Source organism: Pezoporus occidentalis, unplaced genomic scaffold (assembly GCF_034315485.1).
Source record: "Pezoporus occidentalis ecotype Australia unplaced genomic scaffold, CSIRO_AGI_Poc_V1 ctg19, whole genome shotgun sequence".
Classification (NCBI taxonomy): Eukaryota; Metazoa; Chordata; class Aves; order Psittaciformes; family Psittacidae; genus Pezoporus; species Pezoporus occidentalis.
This window is the reverse complement of record NW_026913748.1, coordinates 11,143,981-11,166,371: the sequence shown is the minus strand read 5'-3', so window position 1 is coordinate 11,166,371 and position 22,391 is coordinate 11,143,981. Positions and strand designations below refer to the sequence as shown.

Genomic DNA, 22,391 nt, shown 5'->3' with positions numbered 1-22,391 from the left:
ATGAATAGGGAAGGGTGGAAAATGTGCTTGTGATACAGTTTTGATTGCAAAATTTCAGTGGAATGAGTAATAATAAACATGGTTTTCCCCTGTAGCATGAGGAAAAAATATGATCTAGAATATCAGAACTCTTTCAGGAATTTGTTCCAATCAGCTAGGTGAATGATAACCTAAGAAATGTCAGCAGAAGGCAGCATCTTTATTATATTATTCAACAAATTTCAGCAAATATGTCTAAACACAGAAAAAGCCATTAGGCCTCTTGCTGTAGTGCAATCAAAGAATTAGGGTTAATTCTTTGTTCAGCAGTAACTAATACAAAATTATTGTAGGGAAGATATACCGCAGGTATAAATATATGAATGTCTTATTTTACAACAACCCTTGTAAGATAACTGAGTGTATTGAAGGTGAGTTATAACACACAAAAAGTGGAAAAGTGTGTCATGGGTTTTGTTTTCACTTTCGTTTTATGATTTGATTTCCCTGCTGGCTAAGTCGTCACAAGCTTGGTTTTTCTTGGCTTCTCTTTGAAATAATCTTTCTACAGCTATATATTTCCTTTACCTCTCATGTAGCTATAAAATAGTTATTTGAACTGGTGAGACATTCCAGCTCACAGATGTCCTGACACAGATCCCACCAGTGCTGGCTGTGAAGGCTGTAAATATACGTGGTCACATGTGAGCTTCGCAGAACAGGATCAAAGGCCAGAAGAGGTTTTCACAATGCCTGAAAGGAAAATATGTGTGAAAAGTGACTTTACATAGCTCTGTCAGAAGGTATTTAATTTGTTAGCAGCACAGGCAGGATACGTTGCTTCAAATAATACAATTTAAAAAGACAAACCAATATTAAATGATTCTGTTTGAGCAAGTGACACAAGCAGAAAGCTGTAGAGCAAAGCAGGTGAACACCTCTCCATTCAAAAGGAAACAGCATTAAAGGCACAGGGGAGGAGGAGACACAGCTGGTGAGGTGCAACACAGGGAGAAGTGTAAAAGCAGAGGAGCAGCAGCATCTCTGGGAAGGGTTATGACCACAGGACCCACTGCTAGAAAGTTCTTCTGTGAACTTTCGGAATAAGCGACTGTCACTGAGAGATGTTATTTCTCTTATAATTTGCTTCTAGGAACAGTATCCAAATCTATATGTGCAGGCAAGTAGATAGGTTTATTCCTTGGCTTTTTGTCCAGACACATTATTATAATTTGGGTATTTGGACTAGAGCTTGCAAAATATACATAATTTTCAAATCTGGAACTTTATTTCAGGCATAACTTGGTTATATTTAAAATTTGGTTTAATCAGTTGGAAATTGAAATGCCTGTAACCTATATTTTCCGTAACAATTTTTGTTACTTGGTTTCTAAAAGGAGCCATTAGAAGAATGATTTCTGCAGGAAGTTTCTTCAGGAAAAGGTTGCCATATAGTACTGCTGCCAATTGCTGAAAAGACTACACCTGCCTCCAGTGCCTGTCGGGTTTTGGCCATCATCAAATTAAACAGGCCACGGGTCTGATTTGATAGAGTGGTTCCCATGCCTATAAAATCTCACCAGGTTTCAGTTCATCTCAGCAACCCTCCACCTTTTCTCTTTCCACTCCCCAAGAAATCAAATTCCCATGTTTTAGCTTTCTGCAATGAATCCAGTTCAAATACTCACAAATACCTAATTACTGGAATTACATAATGCCTATTGCAATTTCTTTGTGTCATTATTCAGCAGGAAGATTCGTACTTTTTTGTTGTTTTGGTAATAATCACTTAGTTCTGTGGAGAGGCAGCTGTGTGCTGGCAGTCAGACCCCGTGTCAGTCCTGCGCCTTGCTAGTGTTAGCACACAATGTGTCGGGGTCATGGTACAAAGTGAAGTTGCCTCATTAGCATCTCTTGACCGAAAAGGGATAAAACTTAAAATGAATCCATCTGTTTGCAGTACTGCTTTGTTTATACTTTCTAATACTGGGGTTTGGCAGGCCCAAGCACTATTTGTTCATCACTGTTGTCACTTATCCATTCATCTAGCCACAGAATTTTGAATATGAGTGTTCACTTAGGCAAAATTTTCTCTGCATATTTGTCTTTTTTGGATACAAATGCCAAATATTTATTTGAAAATAAAATCCTGAACACCAGTCATGTGAAAGAGGCTGGGAAGGAAAGGGAATAAGGTACGTTTGATGGCACTCAAACTGTAGTTTCTGTCAACAGATCACACTTTTTTGTGTGTGTGTAATGATCTTTCATTGCTGCACTGGGAACCTCTCCCTTATCCTGGGAAAGAGCAAGACATCTTGGCACCTGTTTGCAGTTTGCGTATTTGGCAGTGGTTTTATTCTTAGACATATGCAAATCTCTGCTATAATCTGCAGAAAGGAATCCCTTTGAGACCCAAATCAAGGAAGAAGAGAATTGCAAGGTGGATGGACACACATAAAGTAGTGGATGAACCACTGGCAGCTGCTTAGAATGGAGATGTGCATTATGAAAGGGCAAGCAAAGGGATGGTAAATGCAATATGTACATTGCATAGTCTCTCCACAAAGGCAGAGAATAGTAGCAGTGGGGAGTGCTTGCTGCAAAATTGCTTTCAGAGGTTACAGAGCAATGACTGTGCCAATCAAGGGCTTCAGTGACTTTACAGTTGGGGTGAAGATGATAGTTTCAGTCATAGTTATTAGAGTTAGTGTGTACAGAAAACATAGCTTAATTATCTAATTAAAAATGTCTAAACAGATAATGGGATTGCTGAAATGATGGCTAGAAGTTCTTCAGTCACCAAATGCATGGTAAACTATTTTTTGCCCTGAAAATTTGTGTCATACAAAGGTCAGAAGGGACAAAATAATGAGGAAAGATTAAAGTAATAGTCTTTAGAAGTCACAAATTCCTCACGGGATGTTGTTTGATTTAAAGTCTGAGGTGTCTAAGCCTAAATATTTGTTTATTTAGCTATAACTGACACTTCATTTGCAGAAATAGTTGTGAGTATTTTAATAACTGTAGTGTAAAACTAGACTTGTAGTCCACAGTCTTTAATTTCTTCACATTAACCTTCTTAAAATGTCATCTTTGTTCACCACAGTAAATCTAGCATTCTTATATTCAAAGTAGTTAGGAAAGACTCACTCTGAGGGGAGTATCTTTAGTAATAGCTTCTATCATTCTCAGCAGAAAAAAACATTGCATTTATGATGCTTTATATCATACATAATTTGGGGACTGGAAGGTTTTGGCTGGCAAGAAAAGAGATTCCTCATTTTAAAGTAAACTTTTATTTACATAACCTCTACTCAAGTCAAAGACTATTTCAATGCATCTGTGAAATTACATAGCACTGATGTAGTTGCACAGATTCAGAAATAGATTCTATTATGACTTAGTAAATAGTTGTAGCTGGATCATCTACTAACTAATCAAGAGATAATGAGTGCAGTCATATTTGAAAAATCATAAGAAATTGAAGTTATTTGTTAGAAAAGTGAGGTACTGTGAATAGAAATAAACTTGAAAGTAATAGAATAAAGGTTAGAATATGTTTATTTAAATAAATAAAATAGCAGAGTGAATAATCTTTCACTTGCAGAAGGATACATATAGGCATTGTATAATAATTGCATTTTTCAATTTTAGTTACATTCAAATGAGAAGCTGCAGAATCAAAACATAACAGAATTGTAAGTAAAAAACACATCTACATAAGAAACTCATTGTTTTATCTATTGTAATTTAATTCTGAGGAAAGTGTTTTCAGCATCATCACAGCACTTCAGAGGTCACAAGCACGTTATCAGAGTTATTGGAATCTTCATCTTTAAATGAAGCTTCTCCAGTGTTTCAGAAGCCACAGCATTTGGTCAAAGAAGTTGCATTACATTTATGCTAACTTTCACTTTGCTGCAACATTACAGTGTTTGGACCAACAGTTTTTTTCCATTGCATGGGATAACCTCCTTGAAGCCTTCCCATCATCTAAACAGACAAGGCTGGTGGAAAGTAGAATAAAGAATTGATCTTGATCCTATTTTCTCAAACATTTGAAGAATATTAGTCCTTCTGGTAGCTGGCAAATATTTCCTTCTCTGCTGGAGAGACTCCAATTCTCCCACTTATTCTTTGAAGCCTGTAATAATTTTTAGTTTTTATTTCGTAGAAAATAGCTTAAATAAAAAAAATAGAAAAATCACCTCCTCTAAGCTCTCTCAATCCTTTTCTCAAAGTAAATATTTTTATTTATTCAACCAGGAATTCTAAAGGTCCATTCAGTTCTATATTACAAAGTGCTGTGACTGTTTTCAAAATAGCATCTCTCTATAGCTGCCTTTAGCATTCCAGCTGTACTGACCAATAATACAATATTAAGATTGCAAGATTGAGAACTCAGACAAAAATGTAAAAAGCCAAAAAAAACCCCAAACTAAAGGAAAATAAAATGCTGCTTCTCAGATTTCATCTAAGCCAGTTGAGAGATCTTAATATATTCCACTATAAACCTTAGGAATTAAAAAAAAAAGGTAATCTTTCTGGCCTGAGACACTAGTCAAAATTTACAGCTTTGAGAGATTATTTATATTAAAGGGAGAATTTGAGGGTTACAATACACTTGGCAAAATGCATCCAACTTTTTTTCCTGGCTTTCTACTTTCAACACAGAGAGTTAGCAAGCTATAACTGGTCTCTTCGTTTACAGCAGGACCATCCATAAAGCTCTGGTGTGACCTACACACAGACTAATGCTTTTGGCAGTATATCAATCCCCTCAGCACTTTTTGTTACATTAAGGGCACTTGGTCATCCCTCCAGTTGAGATTCTAAATATACTTTACCCATTAGTTGGCTTTAACGCAAACTACAGTTCTCTTTGTTTCTGGTCTGCCTGTCGTCAACCATTTCTCCCTAGAGTATAGATCTGCTGCATGTAGGCTGTCTGGTTCAGTTCAGCTACTATTCTTTACCAGGCATTTAAAACGTCTATATCATTACAGTGGTACATAGTAAAATAGTATGAAATGGATTGGTTTAGGGCTCAGCAGTCTTTTATTAATAAGCACAGTCATTAAATTTAATCTTTTACTGTTAAACTAATGAAAGAGACATTTAAAATTGAGTCAACAAAGAGCTATAATGAACCATTAGACTTAGAAATTACCTGGCTTTCCATTCAATACCCCTTTAAAGTACAAAATTTCACATTGGAAAAGTTCAGTAGCTCTGTGCAACTGTCCACAGAGACCTTCAAACATTTAGATTCTCAGTTATTATAACATAGAGCATATTATAAGATTTAAATCTAATAATTGATCATTTTTTAACATTTTCTTTTTTTGCAGGTGGATGTAGTTTGAGAACAGTACCTGGAAATTGTGAATCTGATTTAGCTTCTATATAAAGCCTCAGCACTTAGTAACATTGTATACCCCATTTTCCTGTTAGGCAAAGATATTTTCACTCAGTGCACAGGAGATTATGAAGAGGTGTCATTTCATATTTCAGTGTCTTTGGAGATATCTGTAGATTGGTATTTTTGGTTTGTAAGCCATCTTATGGTTCTCTGTCAATGGAGAACCTAAGATCATCCTTCATTCCTTAAAGGAATAGGTGAAATTAAACATTACAGTTTTCATCATTCAGCTGACATGCTCTCTCCCCCCAGCAAATCCTTTCATTAGCTTAGAACCACGGTAGTGAAGCTTTGTCTGTTTTACTTGAATCCCGACTAGACATTTTGCGGGTCAAACACAGCTCTTTTTTTGAGAGACAAAAAGAGAAAACCCATGTTTTTCTTTCAATCTTTTAGAAACTTTAAGTGAAACCTAATTTCTGGCTATACCACTTCTCAAATGTAAATTACATTTCATAGCTTACTGACTCCCACCTCCCTGCTCTAAGACTTCACAGCAGCTGCCTTTCTTAACTCATTTTATTAAGTCTTTCAAATTTAAATAAAGGAAAAACATGGTTTCTGTGTCTTGGATGCTGGCATTTGTCTCTGACCCAGATGGAGGGAAATTTCCCATTTAAAGTTATATTTATAGAGTTAAGAATTTTAATCTATATAACCTGCTTCAGCACCACTGATCTACCCTATTTTTCTCATCTAATTTGGACTCTAGACTAAATTTCAGTGACATTTTGGGTTTTTCTACATTAGCTCAGCCAGTTACAGCTGTTGTCTATATTCTTTTCTTGATGGTTGTGTATCCTAACCCTGTTAGATATAGTACTACAGCTTTATCATAAGGGTTAAATCTCCCTCAGTTTAGCTCATGTGGGAAGTCCCACTTTGAAGTCACTGGAACTAATTGTGTGTATAAAGTAAGCATGATACAATACATATAATCCAAAGGTGCTTAATGTGCAGTAAGCTGTCCTACTTTTGGTAGGATTGTCCTACATTTCAGGAAGGCATTTTGCTTTCTTCCTCTATAATACTAAATTGGCCAAATATCCTACTTTTTGTCATTACATCTTACTTTTCTTTCCTTCAGGGGAAATAAGGAAGATAAAGCATACAGCAAATATGCAGAACATTTTTCCAGGCTATTGTGTAGTGTTACTTCTGTATTTCTTTTTTTGTTGTTGTTGTTATTGTTCGTTTTTTTTTCACTCAACATTCATCTCAGCACCAGAAATATAACATTAAGGGCAGACTTCGCTTCAGTATTGCCTTGCATTTAAATTAACAGATTAATTTATTAAGCTGGATTGAGCCCAGGACAGGTACAGATATATGTAAGCTTGATTTGTTACTGCAGCAAGAAAGGTTAAAGGATTTTTTTGTGGTCATACTAGTCCTTCATAGAAAAAAAGTACAGGTCATAATTACTATGCCGTTCCCTATATTGCCTCTATTTCATAATTTTATTTTAAGACCTAGAATGACATGAGGCAAGGTTTACTACGATGTCCATTGGGGTTTTGTACATATATTTTACAAGAGAGTTTTGTAACTAATACAGTAAAGACAAATGAATCAGGCTATAAATAAGAAAAAAATTATTAGGTAATCACAGTTAACCACAAACACAGTTAAACAATCAGGAATTATTTTCTATTCCAAAGTATGCACATATCATGGACTGATATGAATAAATGACTCAAATCACTAGTAGTTGTGATGAAAACAAGGTGTTGACAAAGTCAACCTGACCATAATATGAGGGCTGAACATTTCTGTAACTTCTCCCTGGTACTCTGCCTCTGTTCCTTTGATTCTGGATTCCTAAAGTTCAGCTTTGTTTCCAAAACAACCTTCTTTTTTAACAGAAAGTTGATTTTAAAGTCCATTGAGCCTGGGTTTTTCTTTCAAAATGCCCACAAGAAGTGGTCCCAAATGACCCTTTAGCTGGGCAAGACAGACCTTTCATAGTTCCTCCCACTTGTACACATTCACATTCCTCCTTCCCACTCTCACACCAGAAGATGGTCCTCACGAGGGTTCTACTCCTGCCTGAGACACATACTGGTACCCTCTTACTGCTCAGGTGTGTATAATGTCTGAACTTCTGCATGTCATGACACAGTCTATGCATAGAGGACAAAGCTTTTGTGTTGAACCTGCTTGAATGTGTGGTAAAATTAACACAAAGTTTTTGCCCATGTTTACAGCAAGCATTTTCGCTGAAATTGTATCAGTTTTAAATGTGACTGGATGAAGGATTGGAATGAAACCATTTAGTCTTTCTTCATTGTGGTGTGAAAGAAAATCCCTTGTCTCATTTGTCATGTGTATCTGGATCATAAATTTTCATCATTCCTCTTTCACTCTGAATTATAAGAGTTCTCTTTGTTGACTATTATTGCAAAAAGGAGAACGTATGTGAGGACACATAATGATGTAGGATCACTGTCTTTAGAGTGTAGAATTGTGGACACTGAAGCTAAGTGCTTAATCCTTACTTGCTGAAGCAAAGAGCTCTCCTCCCAGAATTTAAGCTAGTACGTCTTCACATTACAAAAAGTTGCTGCAAACAGGGAAAGAAAGGACTTTAGTATATTATAACATGATGCAGAGAAGCAAAATGAACCATGTTTGCCCAGTTCTTAAGCTAACCTCTGCCAAAACCACACTGCTGTGACTATAATTGTCTTCATTGTATATAATAGATTTATGAAGAAAAATTAAGATATTGAAATGTTCAACAAACAAAGCAACAATAAAACTATGAAAGCTTGGAAAAATCCAGCTGGGATGTTCCCTAATTTCTTTGCATATAAATTTACCAAGTGCCAACCTTAATTTTTTCCCTCAATTTTACTAAGTTACTTCCAATGCCTGAGAAAGGTGCCAGCTTGATATCTCTTGGTTTTAAGTTCATTTATTGTCCATTTCTTGGAAATGTACAATAGCCAGACACAGACTTTTCCCATCCTATGTCAGCACTGTATTACGGTTGTGGACAAGAAGGATCTGTTTAAGAGATAACTGTCTGGATTCTTTTAATGCTCTCCTTGCAGAAGCTTATGATAAGCAGAAACTTTAATTAGCTCATTTGCTCATTGGCTTCTTTGTAGGAAACAGTGCTTATTACAAAATTACTGATACCTGGGCATATTTACAACAAAACAGGCTAGCAGACCTATTTCACAAAGATCCAGAGCCATTGTCAGAAAATGGAAAGTTCTGCTACCAATGAACTGGGCTGGATGTGAACCACTGACCTGTATCACACTCTTCATGGTTTTGTGTCATATTACCAGTACCCTTAGGCAGCCAACTTCTAATATGATTTCTAAGCAACCTGACCGAAGCATTTGCTGCTTTGTAGACTTCTGTTGTTAAAAGTATATCAAGTAAGGTACAAATTCTCATCCATGAGCTACATCCTTTATCCTTGACAACTATTAAATTTTGCACTTACTGTAAGAATAGAGAAGCCTTTTGCCCTTTTGCTGTACATGGCCATAGTTAAAGTACATGTAGGAACATTCTTCCTACCAGAAACTTTCACTCAGCTGTCTTAATTAAATTGTTTACCCACAGCAATTGTTGAGAGCTCAACCATTTTGGTATGGCAGATAGACAAAGTGTTCCTAACAAGTCACTGAAATTCCCATTTCTCAGCAGGGGTTTATGTAGAAATTCAGCCTGAAGTTCAGAAGAAGGCTGCCCACAGAGGTGGTGATCAATTATTCACTTATGACTAATCATAGAATCATAGAATCAATCTCTTTCTCTAACAAAGACTAATATATATTCTAATAATACACAATTACTATTAATTTGCTTTTAGACCTCACTATGTTATTGGTGAACGCCATTAAAGATAAAGCGTGTGACCAGATACAAATTAACATACTAGCACCCTTTACAACACACATTCACAGAAAGGGACTGCTGCAGTCAGCAACAGGGGAGCTCAAGGCCAGCTTTTTCATTTATGTCTTCAGACAGGACTTTTTCGCCAACTTGAATCCCTCTTATTCAACCTAAGCCACTTCCATTATGAATTCAGCCTCATGTTTCATAGACCCACCTCAGCCAGAAATAATTGTGCCTGCAAAATGAGTGATGGGAGCCATCCACAGCAAGCATATTCAGGACCTGTGAACCTGTGACAGGCAGCCACTGAACTGCCATTCACCCTAAGAGGATTCTTCTCAAAAGAACCCCTAACACAACAAAGCCACCCTGCCTTTAAGGGTGCTTGACATAAACAGCACCTCCCAGCTCTTCCTGTGACTGGTCAGAGAAGCTTCACAAACCCCTTCAGTGCTACTCACATTCCACAGAAACAATGTGGCTTCCCTGTGTTGACTGGGCATCCCCACTGGGTGTTTCTCTGAAGACAGGGATGGTACAGTGGGTGCTGTGGGTGTTTCAGGGTTGCTTGGTGCATTAATAGACTCTGAAGTAACCTGACAGATTGGTGTTTCCTAGCGGATCCACTAGCCTCTGATACACAATACTCTGAGATTCTTTCCTGAATCCTACCATGTCAGGGGGCACCTTACAGCCTTAGCCAGAAACATCAGAATGGTTGCACACCCCATCTCCTGTGCTGCCTGCGTACCTGGCAGAGTCACCACAGTATTTCCACTAGAAAAGCATTTGTAGCAACACAGCCTCCCTGACACAATAGGTCTAATTGCTGTTACAGCCCTTTGCACTTAGCAGAGCACCTGCCATATATTTATCTTGACAGTCTTTATCAAAAAATGGCTACACAAGAAGAAAGGTACCATAAATGAGCCATTTCGATTCACAAAAGTGATAGTAAAGGCTTGCCAAATGCTTCCAATCCCACTAGGCTCTTCCCCCCCCCCCCCCCCGTCAGTAATCTGTTATTTAGGCAGCTTGCAAAAATTGACCAGCACATTACAGTTTTAGCACCACGTTAGAAAGAATTTATCTAGGAATGGATAATGGAAAGGAGCCAGAATAAACACAGGTGGAAGTAGCTGCTTTTACAGACTCCTTTCCCTAGTCTCACAGAAGATGTGCACACTCCAGCTGCCAAACAGAAATCCAGCTGTAGTATCCGCTCCCTTCTCACAGACGTAGGGGCACTCTGAAGGTTCCTCATCTGAAGCCCAGAAGTGAGCAGAATAGATGATAACGGCAAAACTAGCAGTTTTGTAGCAGTTGCTGTTTTTCCTTACACCTCCCTGACTTGGCTTATTGCTCAGCAGCTACACTCCTGCTTCTCTACTAGGAGCATTTTTTGTCAGCTGAACAGGAATTCCGTAGCTGATCACTGACATCTCACACCATACCTGATCTCACCTTCATTTTGTGTTTGTCTAAGTTCTAATACAAGCTTTCTTGCAGTCCTTAACAGACCTGTGACATATGTGGCAACTTTAGGATTTTTTTCCCCTTAGTTTTATCTTTGCTGCTGACTTCCTGTATGTGCAGCTAAGCTACAGAGTTGTACTGCGTGATCATTGTGTATTACAAATTTGTTGGACTTCTGAAAGGTGTCCAAGATTAATTGCTACTGCAGAATTTACCAGAAAGTACTGTTATAGAGGTATACATCTCTGGGTATTCAAACACTTTTAATCCAGAAGAAATATTGTCAAAAAGCAGAAGACTTTATAGTGCTGTACCTCTCCAGGCACACAAGGAGGGCTCTTGGAGCAGAGTTGCTTCCAGAGAGTGGCCTACTCTTTTCACTGAAACTTGGAAAAAAAAAAGGGTGGGGGCAGGTAGGGATGTGGGAACAAATTTATCTGCGTATTGTCTGATTTTACCTATGTGTTGGTAGCCTAGTCAACATAGCATATACTCAGACTTTGTAATTGTTTTATTCTCCTTCAGCAGGAAACCAGCTTTTCAAACCTGTCACTGTTTCTCAGGGAAACATGAGATTTCTAAAACGCTCTGAAATCCTCAGATGAAAAAAACAAAGCACCTTATAAAGGCCTCTGTGAATCCTGCAGCCCAGCCTTGTATCGTTCATTTAGCAGGGTTGTGTCTTTTGTGATCATGAAGCGACGAAAGCTCATTGAATGCTTCAGTGTTCCAGAAGGCCTAGGGCCAAATGCCACAGCCCACAAAGTGGTCAGTCTTGGCAGGAGAGATGCTCTGGTGTAGCACATCTCTTGGACTGCCCCTATCTTGAAGTGCTCCAAGGGAGGCTTGTCAACAGTTCCAAACTACTCCCCTGGTTGGACCTTGAGAAAAATTGCAATGGTACTTGTGCTTAGGATTTCCATGTTAGTGCAGTGAGGGTCAGTTTGCATTTTTTGTGTAAGCCTCTCTGAATCCAAACTGGCAAAGGTGAACAAGTCCTCTATTTTACTTTTCATTCCCTTATTAAATGGTAATATTAAGCATTGATCTGTATGTCACACATTTGTCAGCTAGGTCTTTAGAGAAAGAACCTCCTATTTTTATTACATTTCTGTTCAGTAGGCTATCCTGTCCTCTTACTTCAGTAAGGCTACTTGCAGATGAAGACAAAAGTCTGTAACTCCATTTAAGCATCTAACTCCCCTTAATGGTGCTGTCTAACTGCCCTTCAAGACCTGGTCCCTGGCAATACTGCCATGTAAAACTTTAGGGTACTAATCAAGGATTCCTTTCTGCCATAGTTACTCCTGTTTTACTCCTGCCTTACTCCTGTCTCTAATTTTCTCATGCCCTAAGTTTCCATTTGATGTGGACCAGGCTTGTAGACCGGGTGCAATCACAGTAAAATACGTGGGCTAGATCTATTATTGTATATCTCTACAAAGCCAGCAAATTGGTAATGTAATCAATAAAAAGACTGCAATTAAAGAGTTGACAGGTGTAAATGTTATCTATCATGCAGTGATTGATAATTGTGGTGATTGTTAATACAATCTTTCCTCTACAACAAAATGCCTGTTGTAGATCTCCACAAATATCACACTTTAGATAATAACTTTATAGAGGCTTTTAGCTATTTTTTATCTGTTTTTCCAGCATAAGAGTCATTAAAAACTGTGCTCATTTCTTGAAACTACTTTAACTCTCTGGCAAAAATAAAATATAATAAAAATAAACTAAGAACACATTCATGCAACACTCCATAACTCTGTAAACTATACTTCTTTTGAAAGTGTGACTAGAGCAAAGAGAGAAAAGAGGTCATAATCCAGTTTGGCATATAAAGAGTACATGTTTATAACTTTGAAAACAATTGCACAAGTTAAATGAGACTGAAGATAAGACAGTAAAAATGCACCCAAAATAGCCACTAATCCATCATTTTGAACATGTATTTGTATGGGCAAGGTAGATAATGTGATAGCTCTTATTGGAACAAGAATATTTTAGAATGTTCAAGCTGGAGGTCCCAGAAATTCATTTTCTGGATGTGGTATTGCATGAAGATTAGATTATTCTTGGTTCAATAAAAGATATCATGTTATCTGTGCTGCCTTAAGTTGACAATTCTTGCTCTTGAACCAATAGAGCTACATTTATCCTTTGCATACCAACAGATATTAAAATTTTCCATTAATTAGACCAAACCTTACAGTATTTAAAACAATTGTTTGGAAAAAAAAAAAACCCAACCCAGTAGTGAAGCACACTTAACTGGCAATTTTACACAGACATTCAAGGCTGACTCAGAGTCAGACAGTTTCACAGCTAACAAAACACCCCACTGAAATCCAAGAGAAATGAAGGTCTGATTTTAATTTGTCAGAACCACAGAATACAACTTAACCCATTTTCTAAAACTTTGTCCCTCATTTTTCTGTTTAAATTAAACTCTATACTAAGCAGTAAATCCAGAAAAAAGGTCTGGATGGGTGCATGGAAGAAATGCAACAAAAATTTTTGGTTGTTGTGAATGTGTCTTTTGTCAAAATATGATTTTGGTTTTGATACATAAAGCCCTGGAATTTGGAGATTGCTGATCTACTGATTTGTCTACTTGGTAGACTACCATCACCTACTACTATCTTTTTATTGAGATGGTCTGTCTGAGAATTCAGAAGCCTTGATACTCCTCTGCAGTTTCACTGTGGATTTCACTTCCTCCTCAGGGCCAGGAATTTGGGCTCAAGGATGCATTTGAATTCCCATACACTGAAGACTTAACTGACTGCCTAATGGGGTTAGATTCACGTTTTATTCTACGGGATAGAAAATGGCCTTAACAATTCAGCCCAGCTAATTAAAAATCTGGTGGATGAAATAGGCCATAAGAACTTGGCAAACACATTAATAATCAGGCTGTATAATCCATGAGCTACATCATCAGTAAGAATTACAGGATTGTACTTTACGGTTTTTCCTTTAAGATAGCATCGAGAGAAGTAACTTTAGTGCTTCAAGTTACAGGCATATTTTAGCTCAGCTTTGCTCATGCTAGGTTGACTTGTATTATGTAGTTCTATGTCCTTCTATAAACAACTAACAGCTATATAGGTTTACATTAAATATTTCAATAATATCATGCTAGGAGGCTGCATTCAATTCTTCAAGAAGTCAGAAAGCTTCAGCTGCAGCTCTCTTAAGATGCCTGCTCTTATAGAATTGCCTACACTCTAGCCACGTGGCAACAAGGGATTTTTCTTTCTAAGTGCACTCTTATGAGAAATGTAGAGTACAGTGTTGAAAAGTTTGACAGCACAAACACATCAGGACTCTTTCCTCACCACTCAAACCACAGAGTAATTTAGCTATATAAGAAGGCCAGACACATTATTATAATGGGGTCCTAAGAGGAACGTGGCCAAACCACACTTGATTTTGATTCAGCTAAGCTAATCAAGAACTTCCTTAGTATCCTTTGTGCCATGGTTTAAAAGACAGCAAAACCTGACTAGCGGAACAAGAAACAAAAATTCTTACATAAAACTAGTCCAGAAATGCTCGGAACAATGTTTAGACACTATGAAGAAGTAATTTCTTCTATAACTTCTTTAAATTGACTTTATAAATCTGTTTTTCAGTAGAAGTAACAGACATAGGGAACCCAAGAGGAACTTACATGTATACACATATTCATGCAATGTTTGCCCTTTTTTGGGTAAATGGGGCACTTCTAGTGGCCCTGGATAGATCTTGATTAATGATTGGCAGTGAGTTCAAATGCAGTAAGTACTATAACAAGGCCGAGGAGGAGGATGGTGCTTCCCCAAGCTATGAATAGCCGTAATTCTTTGGTGTCATGACAAATAAGATATTTTTACAGAATCTTTGTACTCTCAAAATCAGAACAATGGAAGCAACCAAGCCAATAGGGAAAACAAGTGAATGGAAACTTTAACTGTAACCTTTATTAATTTCAAAATATTCTTACAACAATTATGTTTTGTATGGAGAGGGAAAATTTTATCATTGTCTTGTTTTAGCTCCAGGAGATGGATTAGAGTCTTAACCTTTGGGCTGGGAGAACATCAAGCCTTCTTCCTGGAACTGGGAGTCCATCTCTTGGCAAAGTCAACTCAAATTCTCATTCTTAAAGAGTAAACGTAGGTAATATGCCTGCAGGCACAAGGAAAACAGTTAATGTTACTGTGCAAGGATCATTGCAACTTGCCTGAAGAGGGTTGGGAGTTAAGTTCATTTGTTTTCCTATGCTTTACTTCATTTTTTATGTCCTTTTTTACATATGACACACAAGGGTAAAAAAGAATAACATCCACCCTGGGCTGTTAGCTAGGTTAGACCTGTTGAAACCAGTACATCAGGCTTATAGGGTAATCCTATCAGTTGTCATTTATGTAGACCAACACAGTGGGGGCACTGAGACACGCTGCCATTAAAATTAATGTATATTTGCTAACAAAAGGTGAACGTCACCATTCAGAAGGTTGACTGCAGTGCTTTCTCAGGAGAGCAGTGCCTCTGGGAGGAACAGAACCCTCCCATGCTCCTAAGCTGAGGGAACTCATTGCTGTGTGTCCCAGGCCTGGCTAGATCTGTCACCCTCTTTGTTGTAGTCACAGTCTCTTCAGCTCTCTGAATAGTCACTACTAATCAAGTTTTCTACCCCAGCCCTGTTTTCAGCAACCAGCAGGAAAACAGCAAGCATCCAGGAGTACTAGTACTGCTAGTGCCTTTTACTCATATAATTAAGAGCATAAATCACAGAATCTCAGGCTGCACATTGAAGTAGGATATGGCCACCATCTTTTGTAGAGCTAGATAGGTAGCAAAATCTCTACTCATGGCATAAAAAAGGAAAGAACAGGCAGACTCAGATTTTGATTCCTCTTGGGGTCTAATCTTGGGGATCAAACATGATGAGCCATTACATTAAGAACTTCTTACTGAAGTTTCTAACTTCAGTGAAGTTTCCACTAAAATGGGAAAGTCTTCAGCCCTTTGGGCCACTCTTTTACTGGAGCTAAAAGCATTTAAAAATGGCTGAAAGCACATATGAAATTTATAGACAGGATGTACCCTCTGACTTGCTTTTATTTCTTTTCTTTTTCCAATTTTAAGTCCACTGTCCTGCTTTTACCATCCTGTATCTTCAAAAAAAAAAAAAAAGTCGGTGGTTTTTTTTTCTTGCTTCTACTCTACTTCTAGCAGTTTCACTGACAGTACGTTTGTGTGTTTGCTGTTATTATGAGAAGTAGCTTTTTCTATCAAGTCGCAGCTTCTCAGTCTTTGTCACTTTCATAACTAGTATTGACAAAAGATACCAACACACTATAAATAAAAAGGGAATTGTGTCTCCCTGCCTTTCACTAATTCTTTGGGCTTCAGCTGGATTTCCTTCCTCAGCTACTACTATCACTGAGGTGAACAAATAAAAAGACACAGGAATGAGAATTTCAGAACACAAAAAAAACAACCCAAAACCAAAACACTTTTAAACTTCCTTCAGTTTTCATAACCATTTCTTAGAAAGCGACCAAACACAGTGTTAATTTTTGCACAGTTCCATGCTTCCCTATAATAATCACGCTGTACAGAGTTTGGACTTTTACTGCCAAGAGTATATTGTTTTGCAATCCAGTATTTCGGCAGTTTGTACTGACCTTGAACATCACGATCAGTAGGAACACCAGTTCATTTCACTTTTGCATACATTTTCAGTCACAGACTCTTATCATATATATAACGCTTACTACACAGAGCCTTTTATTACAAGCTGCCCTAGTGAGCCAGCTTTCAAAGGTTGCTTGACTGCTCCTCAAAGTCATGATCACACTAAAGTGGAGGATTGTAAAGCAGGTAAACTGAAGTGCCCTGTCATTTAAAGAGCATTCTTTTCAAATGCATCTCTGAAAGTTTAATAAAAGGAAGATCTACTCATTTCAGGCTACAGCTTTTTTGAGAAAACAATCAGGAAATATGTGATGCCTACTTAACACCTTATGAATATTGTCTAATTTATCAATTAATTGTACAAACAACACTGCAGAGTTAATACTCTTTAAAAAAATTGCCATGAAACAGGAAATTGAATTCTCAAAGTTGCACTAATACAAATTAGTGGACTGCAGCCAGCGGAACTAGCTCATGGGAAAAGGATGCATCATTTGCACAGCAAGTTTCTTGGGTACAAACACAGGATGCCTCCTCTGCTCTCTCCAGCCTGGAGCACAATGAATATCTCAATAAAACTTCATGTTGCTGTGATCCCACACACTGCAGACAGTTGCTGGCTTAACTCACTAGTCTACCGAGTCAACTAATTTATGTTATCTCTAGATCCAGTGTCTGAAAGTGCCCTCTCGGATTTTCACATACCATCATCTAGGAGTGCCCAAGATGATGACCCATCATCCTTCACTCAGCCTCATGACTCCCATCTCCTTTATTTGCATTTCATATGATAACATGAATCTTTAGGTAGACTTTGACCTTTCGACTTCTCTCTTGAGCAAGAGCACAGGATCCAATTCTTCCACTAGTTACACCCAAACAATTCCATTTATATCAGAAAAGCTTACTCTAGAGTTAATGGGAAGTGACTGCTAAATTTGACCCTTAATTTTATCAGCATTGTAGAATAGTTCGAAAAACAAGAAACAGGACAACATCAAACAGATCTGATAGTAAGTTGCTAACATTTACCACCATCAGGAAAAGAGGGCTTTATACTGGAAAGTGAATGAAGCCATCAGACCAGTTCACAGGTTATAATCACCATGACACTGAAAAAAAGCATATCAGAGCATTAGCCTGGCATTCCCTGTAGGAAGAACTGGCAGTGGTAAGTGGTAGCAGATCTCCATTACAATCAATAGCTTGGGCTAGCATAATCACCTTTTGCTAAGCATGTTTGTGAAGTGCAGTAGAAGTTAATATTCAGTGAAAGTTCAACAGCCATCATGGATTCAGCATATTAGTCCAGTGAGAAATTTTCCTGATGAAACACCAGATAGCTAGCGTCAGCCACATCTTATTGTACATTTTAACATAGGCCACCATTGTACAGCAGATACAGTAGAGACTGAACTTCTGCTGCCCTTTTTATGTAGACCACCGTTAGCAACAGTTATCAATCCCCTATAAGCATTGCAATGGGAGTACTGAAGCCTCTCTACACACTCATTGACATGCCGATGCATGAGCCTGGTTTGCAGCATCACAGTGCCATACTGTGAATCCAGTGATGTCCACAAATGAATGTTCATGGAAAAACAGCACATAGCTGACACAGTGCATCCACCAGTCCAAGCAAGCATCACTGCAAGAGGTATCCTCAGGTTTAGAGCATCAAATGGATGCTCTGAATTTCTAAAGCTGGAAACAGTGAGAGCTGTAGGTTATGCTACTTCAGCTGAATGAACTAAACTCCAGCTAGACTTACAACTACATTCATTTATTCTCTGTGAAGTTATGATAGCGATAAAAAAACTCCAAAATATATAAAACATGTTCATTGGCATTTTAATGACGTCAGATGTGCAGCTAATTGTCTTCAACAAAGAAACTAGTGCAGCTCACAGACTCAGCTAGAGTGAGGTTCCTTCACTTGTGCCTTGCTTACCCAAATTCCCTGCAGTCTCGCCTTTCACACTTTAACACTTGCTCTCTGTGCAGAGATTAATTCAATTCTAGGAAATATATCAATGTTCTTAAAAGATTACTAAAAAACCACCAAGCCCAAGGCCTTAAAAATATTTTTGGTAGCTCTGTCTTCAAATAACGTATGATCCTTCAGTACACAAATACCTTTCCTCCACCTGTTTTTTTGAAAGGATAATCTTACTTCCCCTCATAGGATTGATTTTCCATTATTTTAACTTAAGTCTCAAATTAGTCATGCAAAAAAAATTATATATAATTATATACAAACTAACAGTAAATTCTTTGAGTTGCCACGTACATAAGTGTTACCTGCATAGAAACAGTGATGAGTTCAGCTGACTCTTCTTGCGGTTTCTTAAAGCTTCCATGGCAGGATAGCTCAAAAGCTACATATGTAGAGCACTTGCCTGAGCCATAAAAAAATTAATCTATGCAGAACTTGCTCAATTTTATCTGCTTCTAAAAAGTCCAAAACTTAGACCAGATTTAAATAAAATAAAGAGGGTATTACATAACATAGGTAGAATCCAGGTATACTATACTAAGTGAAGTTCAATTCTGCAATTAAAAACTGCAACTCAGACTCCAGTTCTGGAAGGGATAAAGTCAAGCCTTTGGATATGTAATATCTTTTGGTAAATCAAGCTGTCTTGCATCACAACAGCTTGCTACCCATTGCCATAAAAATCATATTTTCCCAGCAATTTAAGGATCATCTCACAATACTCCATGCAGGGTAGGATGCAGGGAAATATTTTAACATAAAAAATTTCTTCCCTTTTACAGAGATTCACACAGAAGAACCGCAAATGAGAAAGGACTCAATTCTGGCCTAGTGCAATAAACTGCACCTGCCTGTGTCAATTCTGAAAACACCCAGAAACAGAGTAAAATTTACTCACTGCTATTCTACTCAACTATATAGACAGTGATTGGTGGTACAGCTACTTAACAGAGAAGTCTGCATTAAAATTTAGAGTGATAAAAAGTGTTCAAACTATCCTAATTAGAATTAAAAAAAAAAAAACATAGAGCAAAGCATCATAGTTATAATTAATCCACTATTACATCACAAAGCTTTGTGCTCCAGACATTTAGTTCAGAGAGGTAATGAGCATGCACAGCTCTGACTTCCTTGGAAGCAGTGGATATTCAGTACCAGGCAGAAATAGTCCAAGAAGATGAAATTGAAAAGAGCAACCAGTCTGTTATTATGTAAGGAGTTGCGGGACTGGAAATGGTTTATACAACTTGTATTTACTTTGAATCCCTGAAATCTGTCATCACCTAAAAGGAAATGATTTTACAAAATGTTACGCTACATCGGTTTAGAATCTCATCGACCTATGATATAAATTCTGTATAAATGCTGATGGTTTTCTCTTTGTTTGTTTTCATTTTGTTTTCTTTTGTCTGCTTTTTGGGGTTTTTTTGTTTGTTTTTTTGCAGTAGCTTCTTTTCTTCATTTTTGATTCATAAGCAGTGGATTTCAGGACCTAACTATAAAAGAGAGACAAGTCCTGACTGTCTTCCCACACACAGGAGACATTAGCAAAACTCATAGCAAAATACAGTCTATATCAAAAATAAAAAGCCCAGAATAAGTATGTAGTAATAACAGATTCCAAGTACTACAAACAGTACCTTGCAGAGAATTCAGAGTTGTTTATAAAACATAAAACATTGCAACACAAACTTCTTTTCTACACAGTAAGAGACCTTATAACATGATTATGATTCTTTGCATCTAGATTTCCAGGTACTTTTAAAAAAATGGGGCTATCTACATTTTATAAGTGAGAGAACAGAGACAGAAGGCACCTGGATCAAAGTCTCACAGCGCATTAATGGCAGAACCTGAAACTTATTTTATACCTCTTGATTTTCAGAGATGTCTCACTGAATTTGAGGCTTTTTGAAAATAGGATAGATTCCTTACAAATTAATTTAGGAAGTTCAGCATCTGTTAACAGATTTACTTAATTGAAAAATGGCCACATTAAAGTTCCCCAAAGTTGCCTTGAACACTTTTTTTAGAGCAGGCATGCTCAAGGAAAGTCCCAGAATATTTCTAATAAACAGAAGATGAAATAAAGACTGTGATAGCCCTGAGAATGGTAGAAAGTAAGAAAACCAAAATGCAGCAGCTGAAATATAAATCAACTGCCTACAGTGTTCGGGGCTGAAACCATTTTTTTTCTGATAGCTTCAGAGGAGACTGTGAGTCATGGCAACTTTTTTCATCGATTCTCCAAATGAATAGTTTTCCAAGACTTCAATCATACTGTACGGGAATATGCTTCATATCCTGTCTTTGCTGGAGGAACGCCTGTTTTTTGTGGGTGCTTAACCTGGGTTGGCTACATCGATTTTAAAGAACAGTCAAATCTGTCATTTGAAGTAAGCTCTCAGTAGAAATTCAAGTCTGTGGGAGAATCTGAGCTTGAATTCAGTGGTTTACTTAGCTAAAAATCCAATAAATTTGTTTCACTGTTGTTTTAATCCAGGTTAATATACCCTCATTTATCTGTCGGCCAAATATATTGCTGATATCAAGGTACGTAAATATCATTGGGTACCGTAATATGTACGCATGAGATAAACTCGGTACCATTTTGAGTTACATGCTAATAATATCAAGATAAACCCAGGCCCTGTTTACTGCTGGCACAGCCATTATTTAAGTTTTTCATTTTGTTTCTATCTGTGCCCGAGGCCTGTTTTGGGTAATTCATAAGCTTGTTCCAGAAGACAAACTTCATCTCAAAGGCTGCTTTATTTGGGAATTCCATCTGCACCTCAGGGATAAAAACATACTGATGCCGGTAGATAGAAAAATCTATAGATTATAATCCTAAATTATTCACAGTAGCCACTGGGTCCATTTTCCCAGACTTCTTATGCAACAACAAAACAAAGTTGTCTCATTTGTGTGAAAAATCAGTCTCCAATAATATCATCTTTGTTATTATCAAGTTTACAGGGACCATCATTCGAAAGAAAGGGATCATTTATAGAGGTTGAGTAAGAAGCCAAGTATAACTAAAATTTGTTTTGCAGTACATGATCCACTACAGTTTAGGGAAAGTTGCAGAAAATCAGGTTGCGTTTAAAGAGCAAACATTTTTTGTTGTTTTTTTTTTTTTTTAATGTATTTATGATGTGCTGGAAGGCCAGCAGCAAGTCACAGAAAACTCATTTTTAATAACCGCAGTATACCTAGGAATTTCAGTTATGCTGATTGGTTTGTTGCAAGCAGACTGGTAACATAGCCCATTTTTAAGATTGCATAATACTTCTGATTTATAGGATCTTGTTTGATGTCCAGAAAAGTCATAAAGAATTAAAGCCTCTGAGACTGAGGTTCTCTGAGCTCATGGTATGGCTCAGGCTGAATTTGTTTGGACATTTTTAACCAAAATGATTTGGTCCTCTGTAGGCATGAGATTAGAGAGCTATATTTTGTTACTTGGCTCTTTCCGCTCCCCACCTGTTATTAAATAAATAAATAAATAAATCAGGTGACACTTCCTCAGGTCATTTTAGTGTTTTGAAGCATTCATAACATTTTGAAATGCTGAGAATAACATTTGGAAGGAAGTGGTCTAAGGCACACCGTTTCATCCGCTTGAACTCAGCTCTAATTCAGCCATGTTAAAAGCACTTGAAAAAACAGTTTGCACATTCTCAGCAGAATTTTCTTCAATTTTGCAGTGAAGACTCCTCCAAAGATGTCAGCATCGATCACATGATCAACATTCCCAGCTGCTGGAGAATAAGCACCTGTGGTGGGTTGACCCTGACTTTGAGCTGGCTGGTATTGGCTCTATCAGACACAGGGAAAACTTCTAGCAGCTTCTCACAGAAGCCACCCCTGTAGCTCCCCCAGCTAACCAAAACCTTGTCATGCAATCTCAATACAACACCTGAAGAGAAAGTGCAAATGTTGTCCCCTGTGCTCTCCATT

The 22,391-nt window shown here is 37.6% G+C and overlaps 1 long non-coding RNA gene across 1 annotated transcript in view; it reads right to left on the bottom strand.

Annotated features, from left to right (window-relative positions):
* LOC134162465 (uncharacterized) overlaps positions 1-22,391 on the bottom strand; it is a 105,958-nt gene that overhangs the window by 9,120 nt on the left and 74,447 nt on the right. Inside the window, exon 2 of the long non-coding RNA XR_009964338.1 lies at positions 568-732. This is a non-coding gene — a long non-coding RNA (uncharacterized LOC134162465). The remainder of the gene's footprint in view (positions 1-567; positions 733-22,391) is intronic.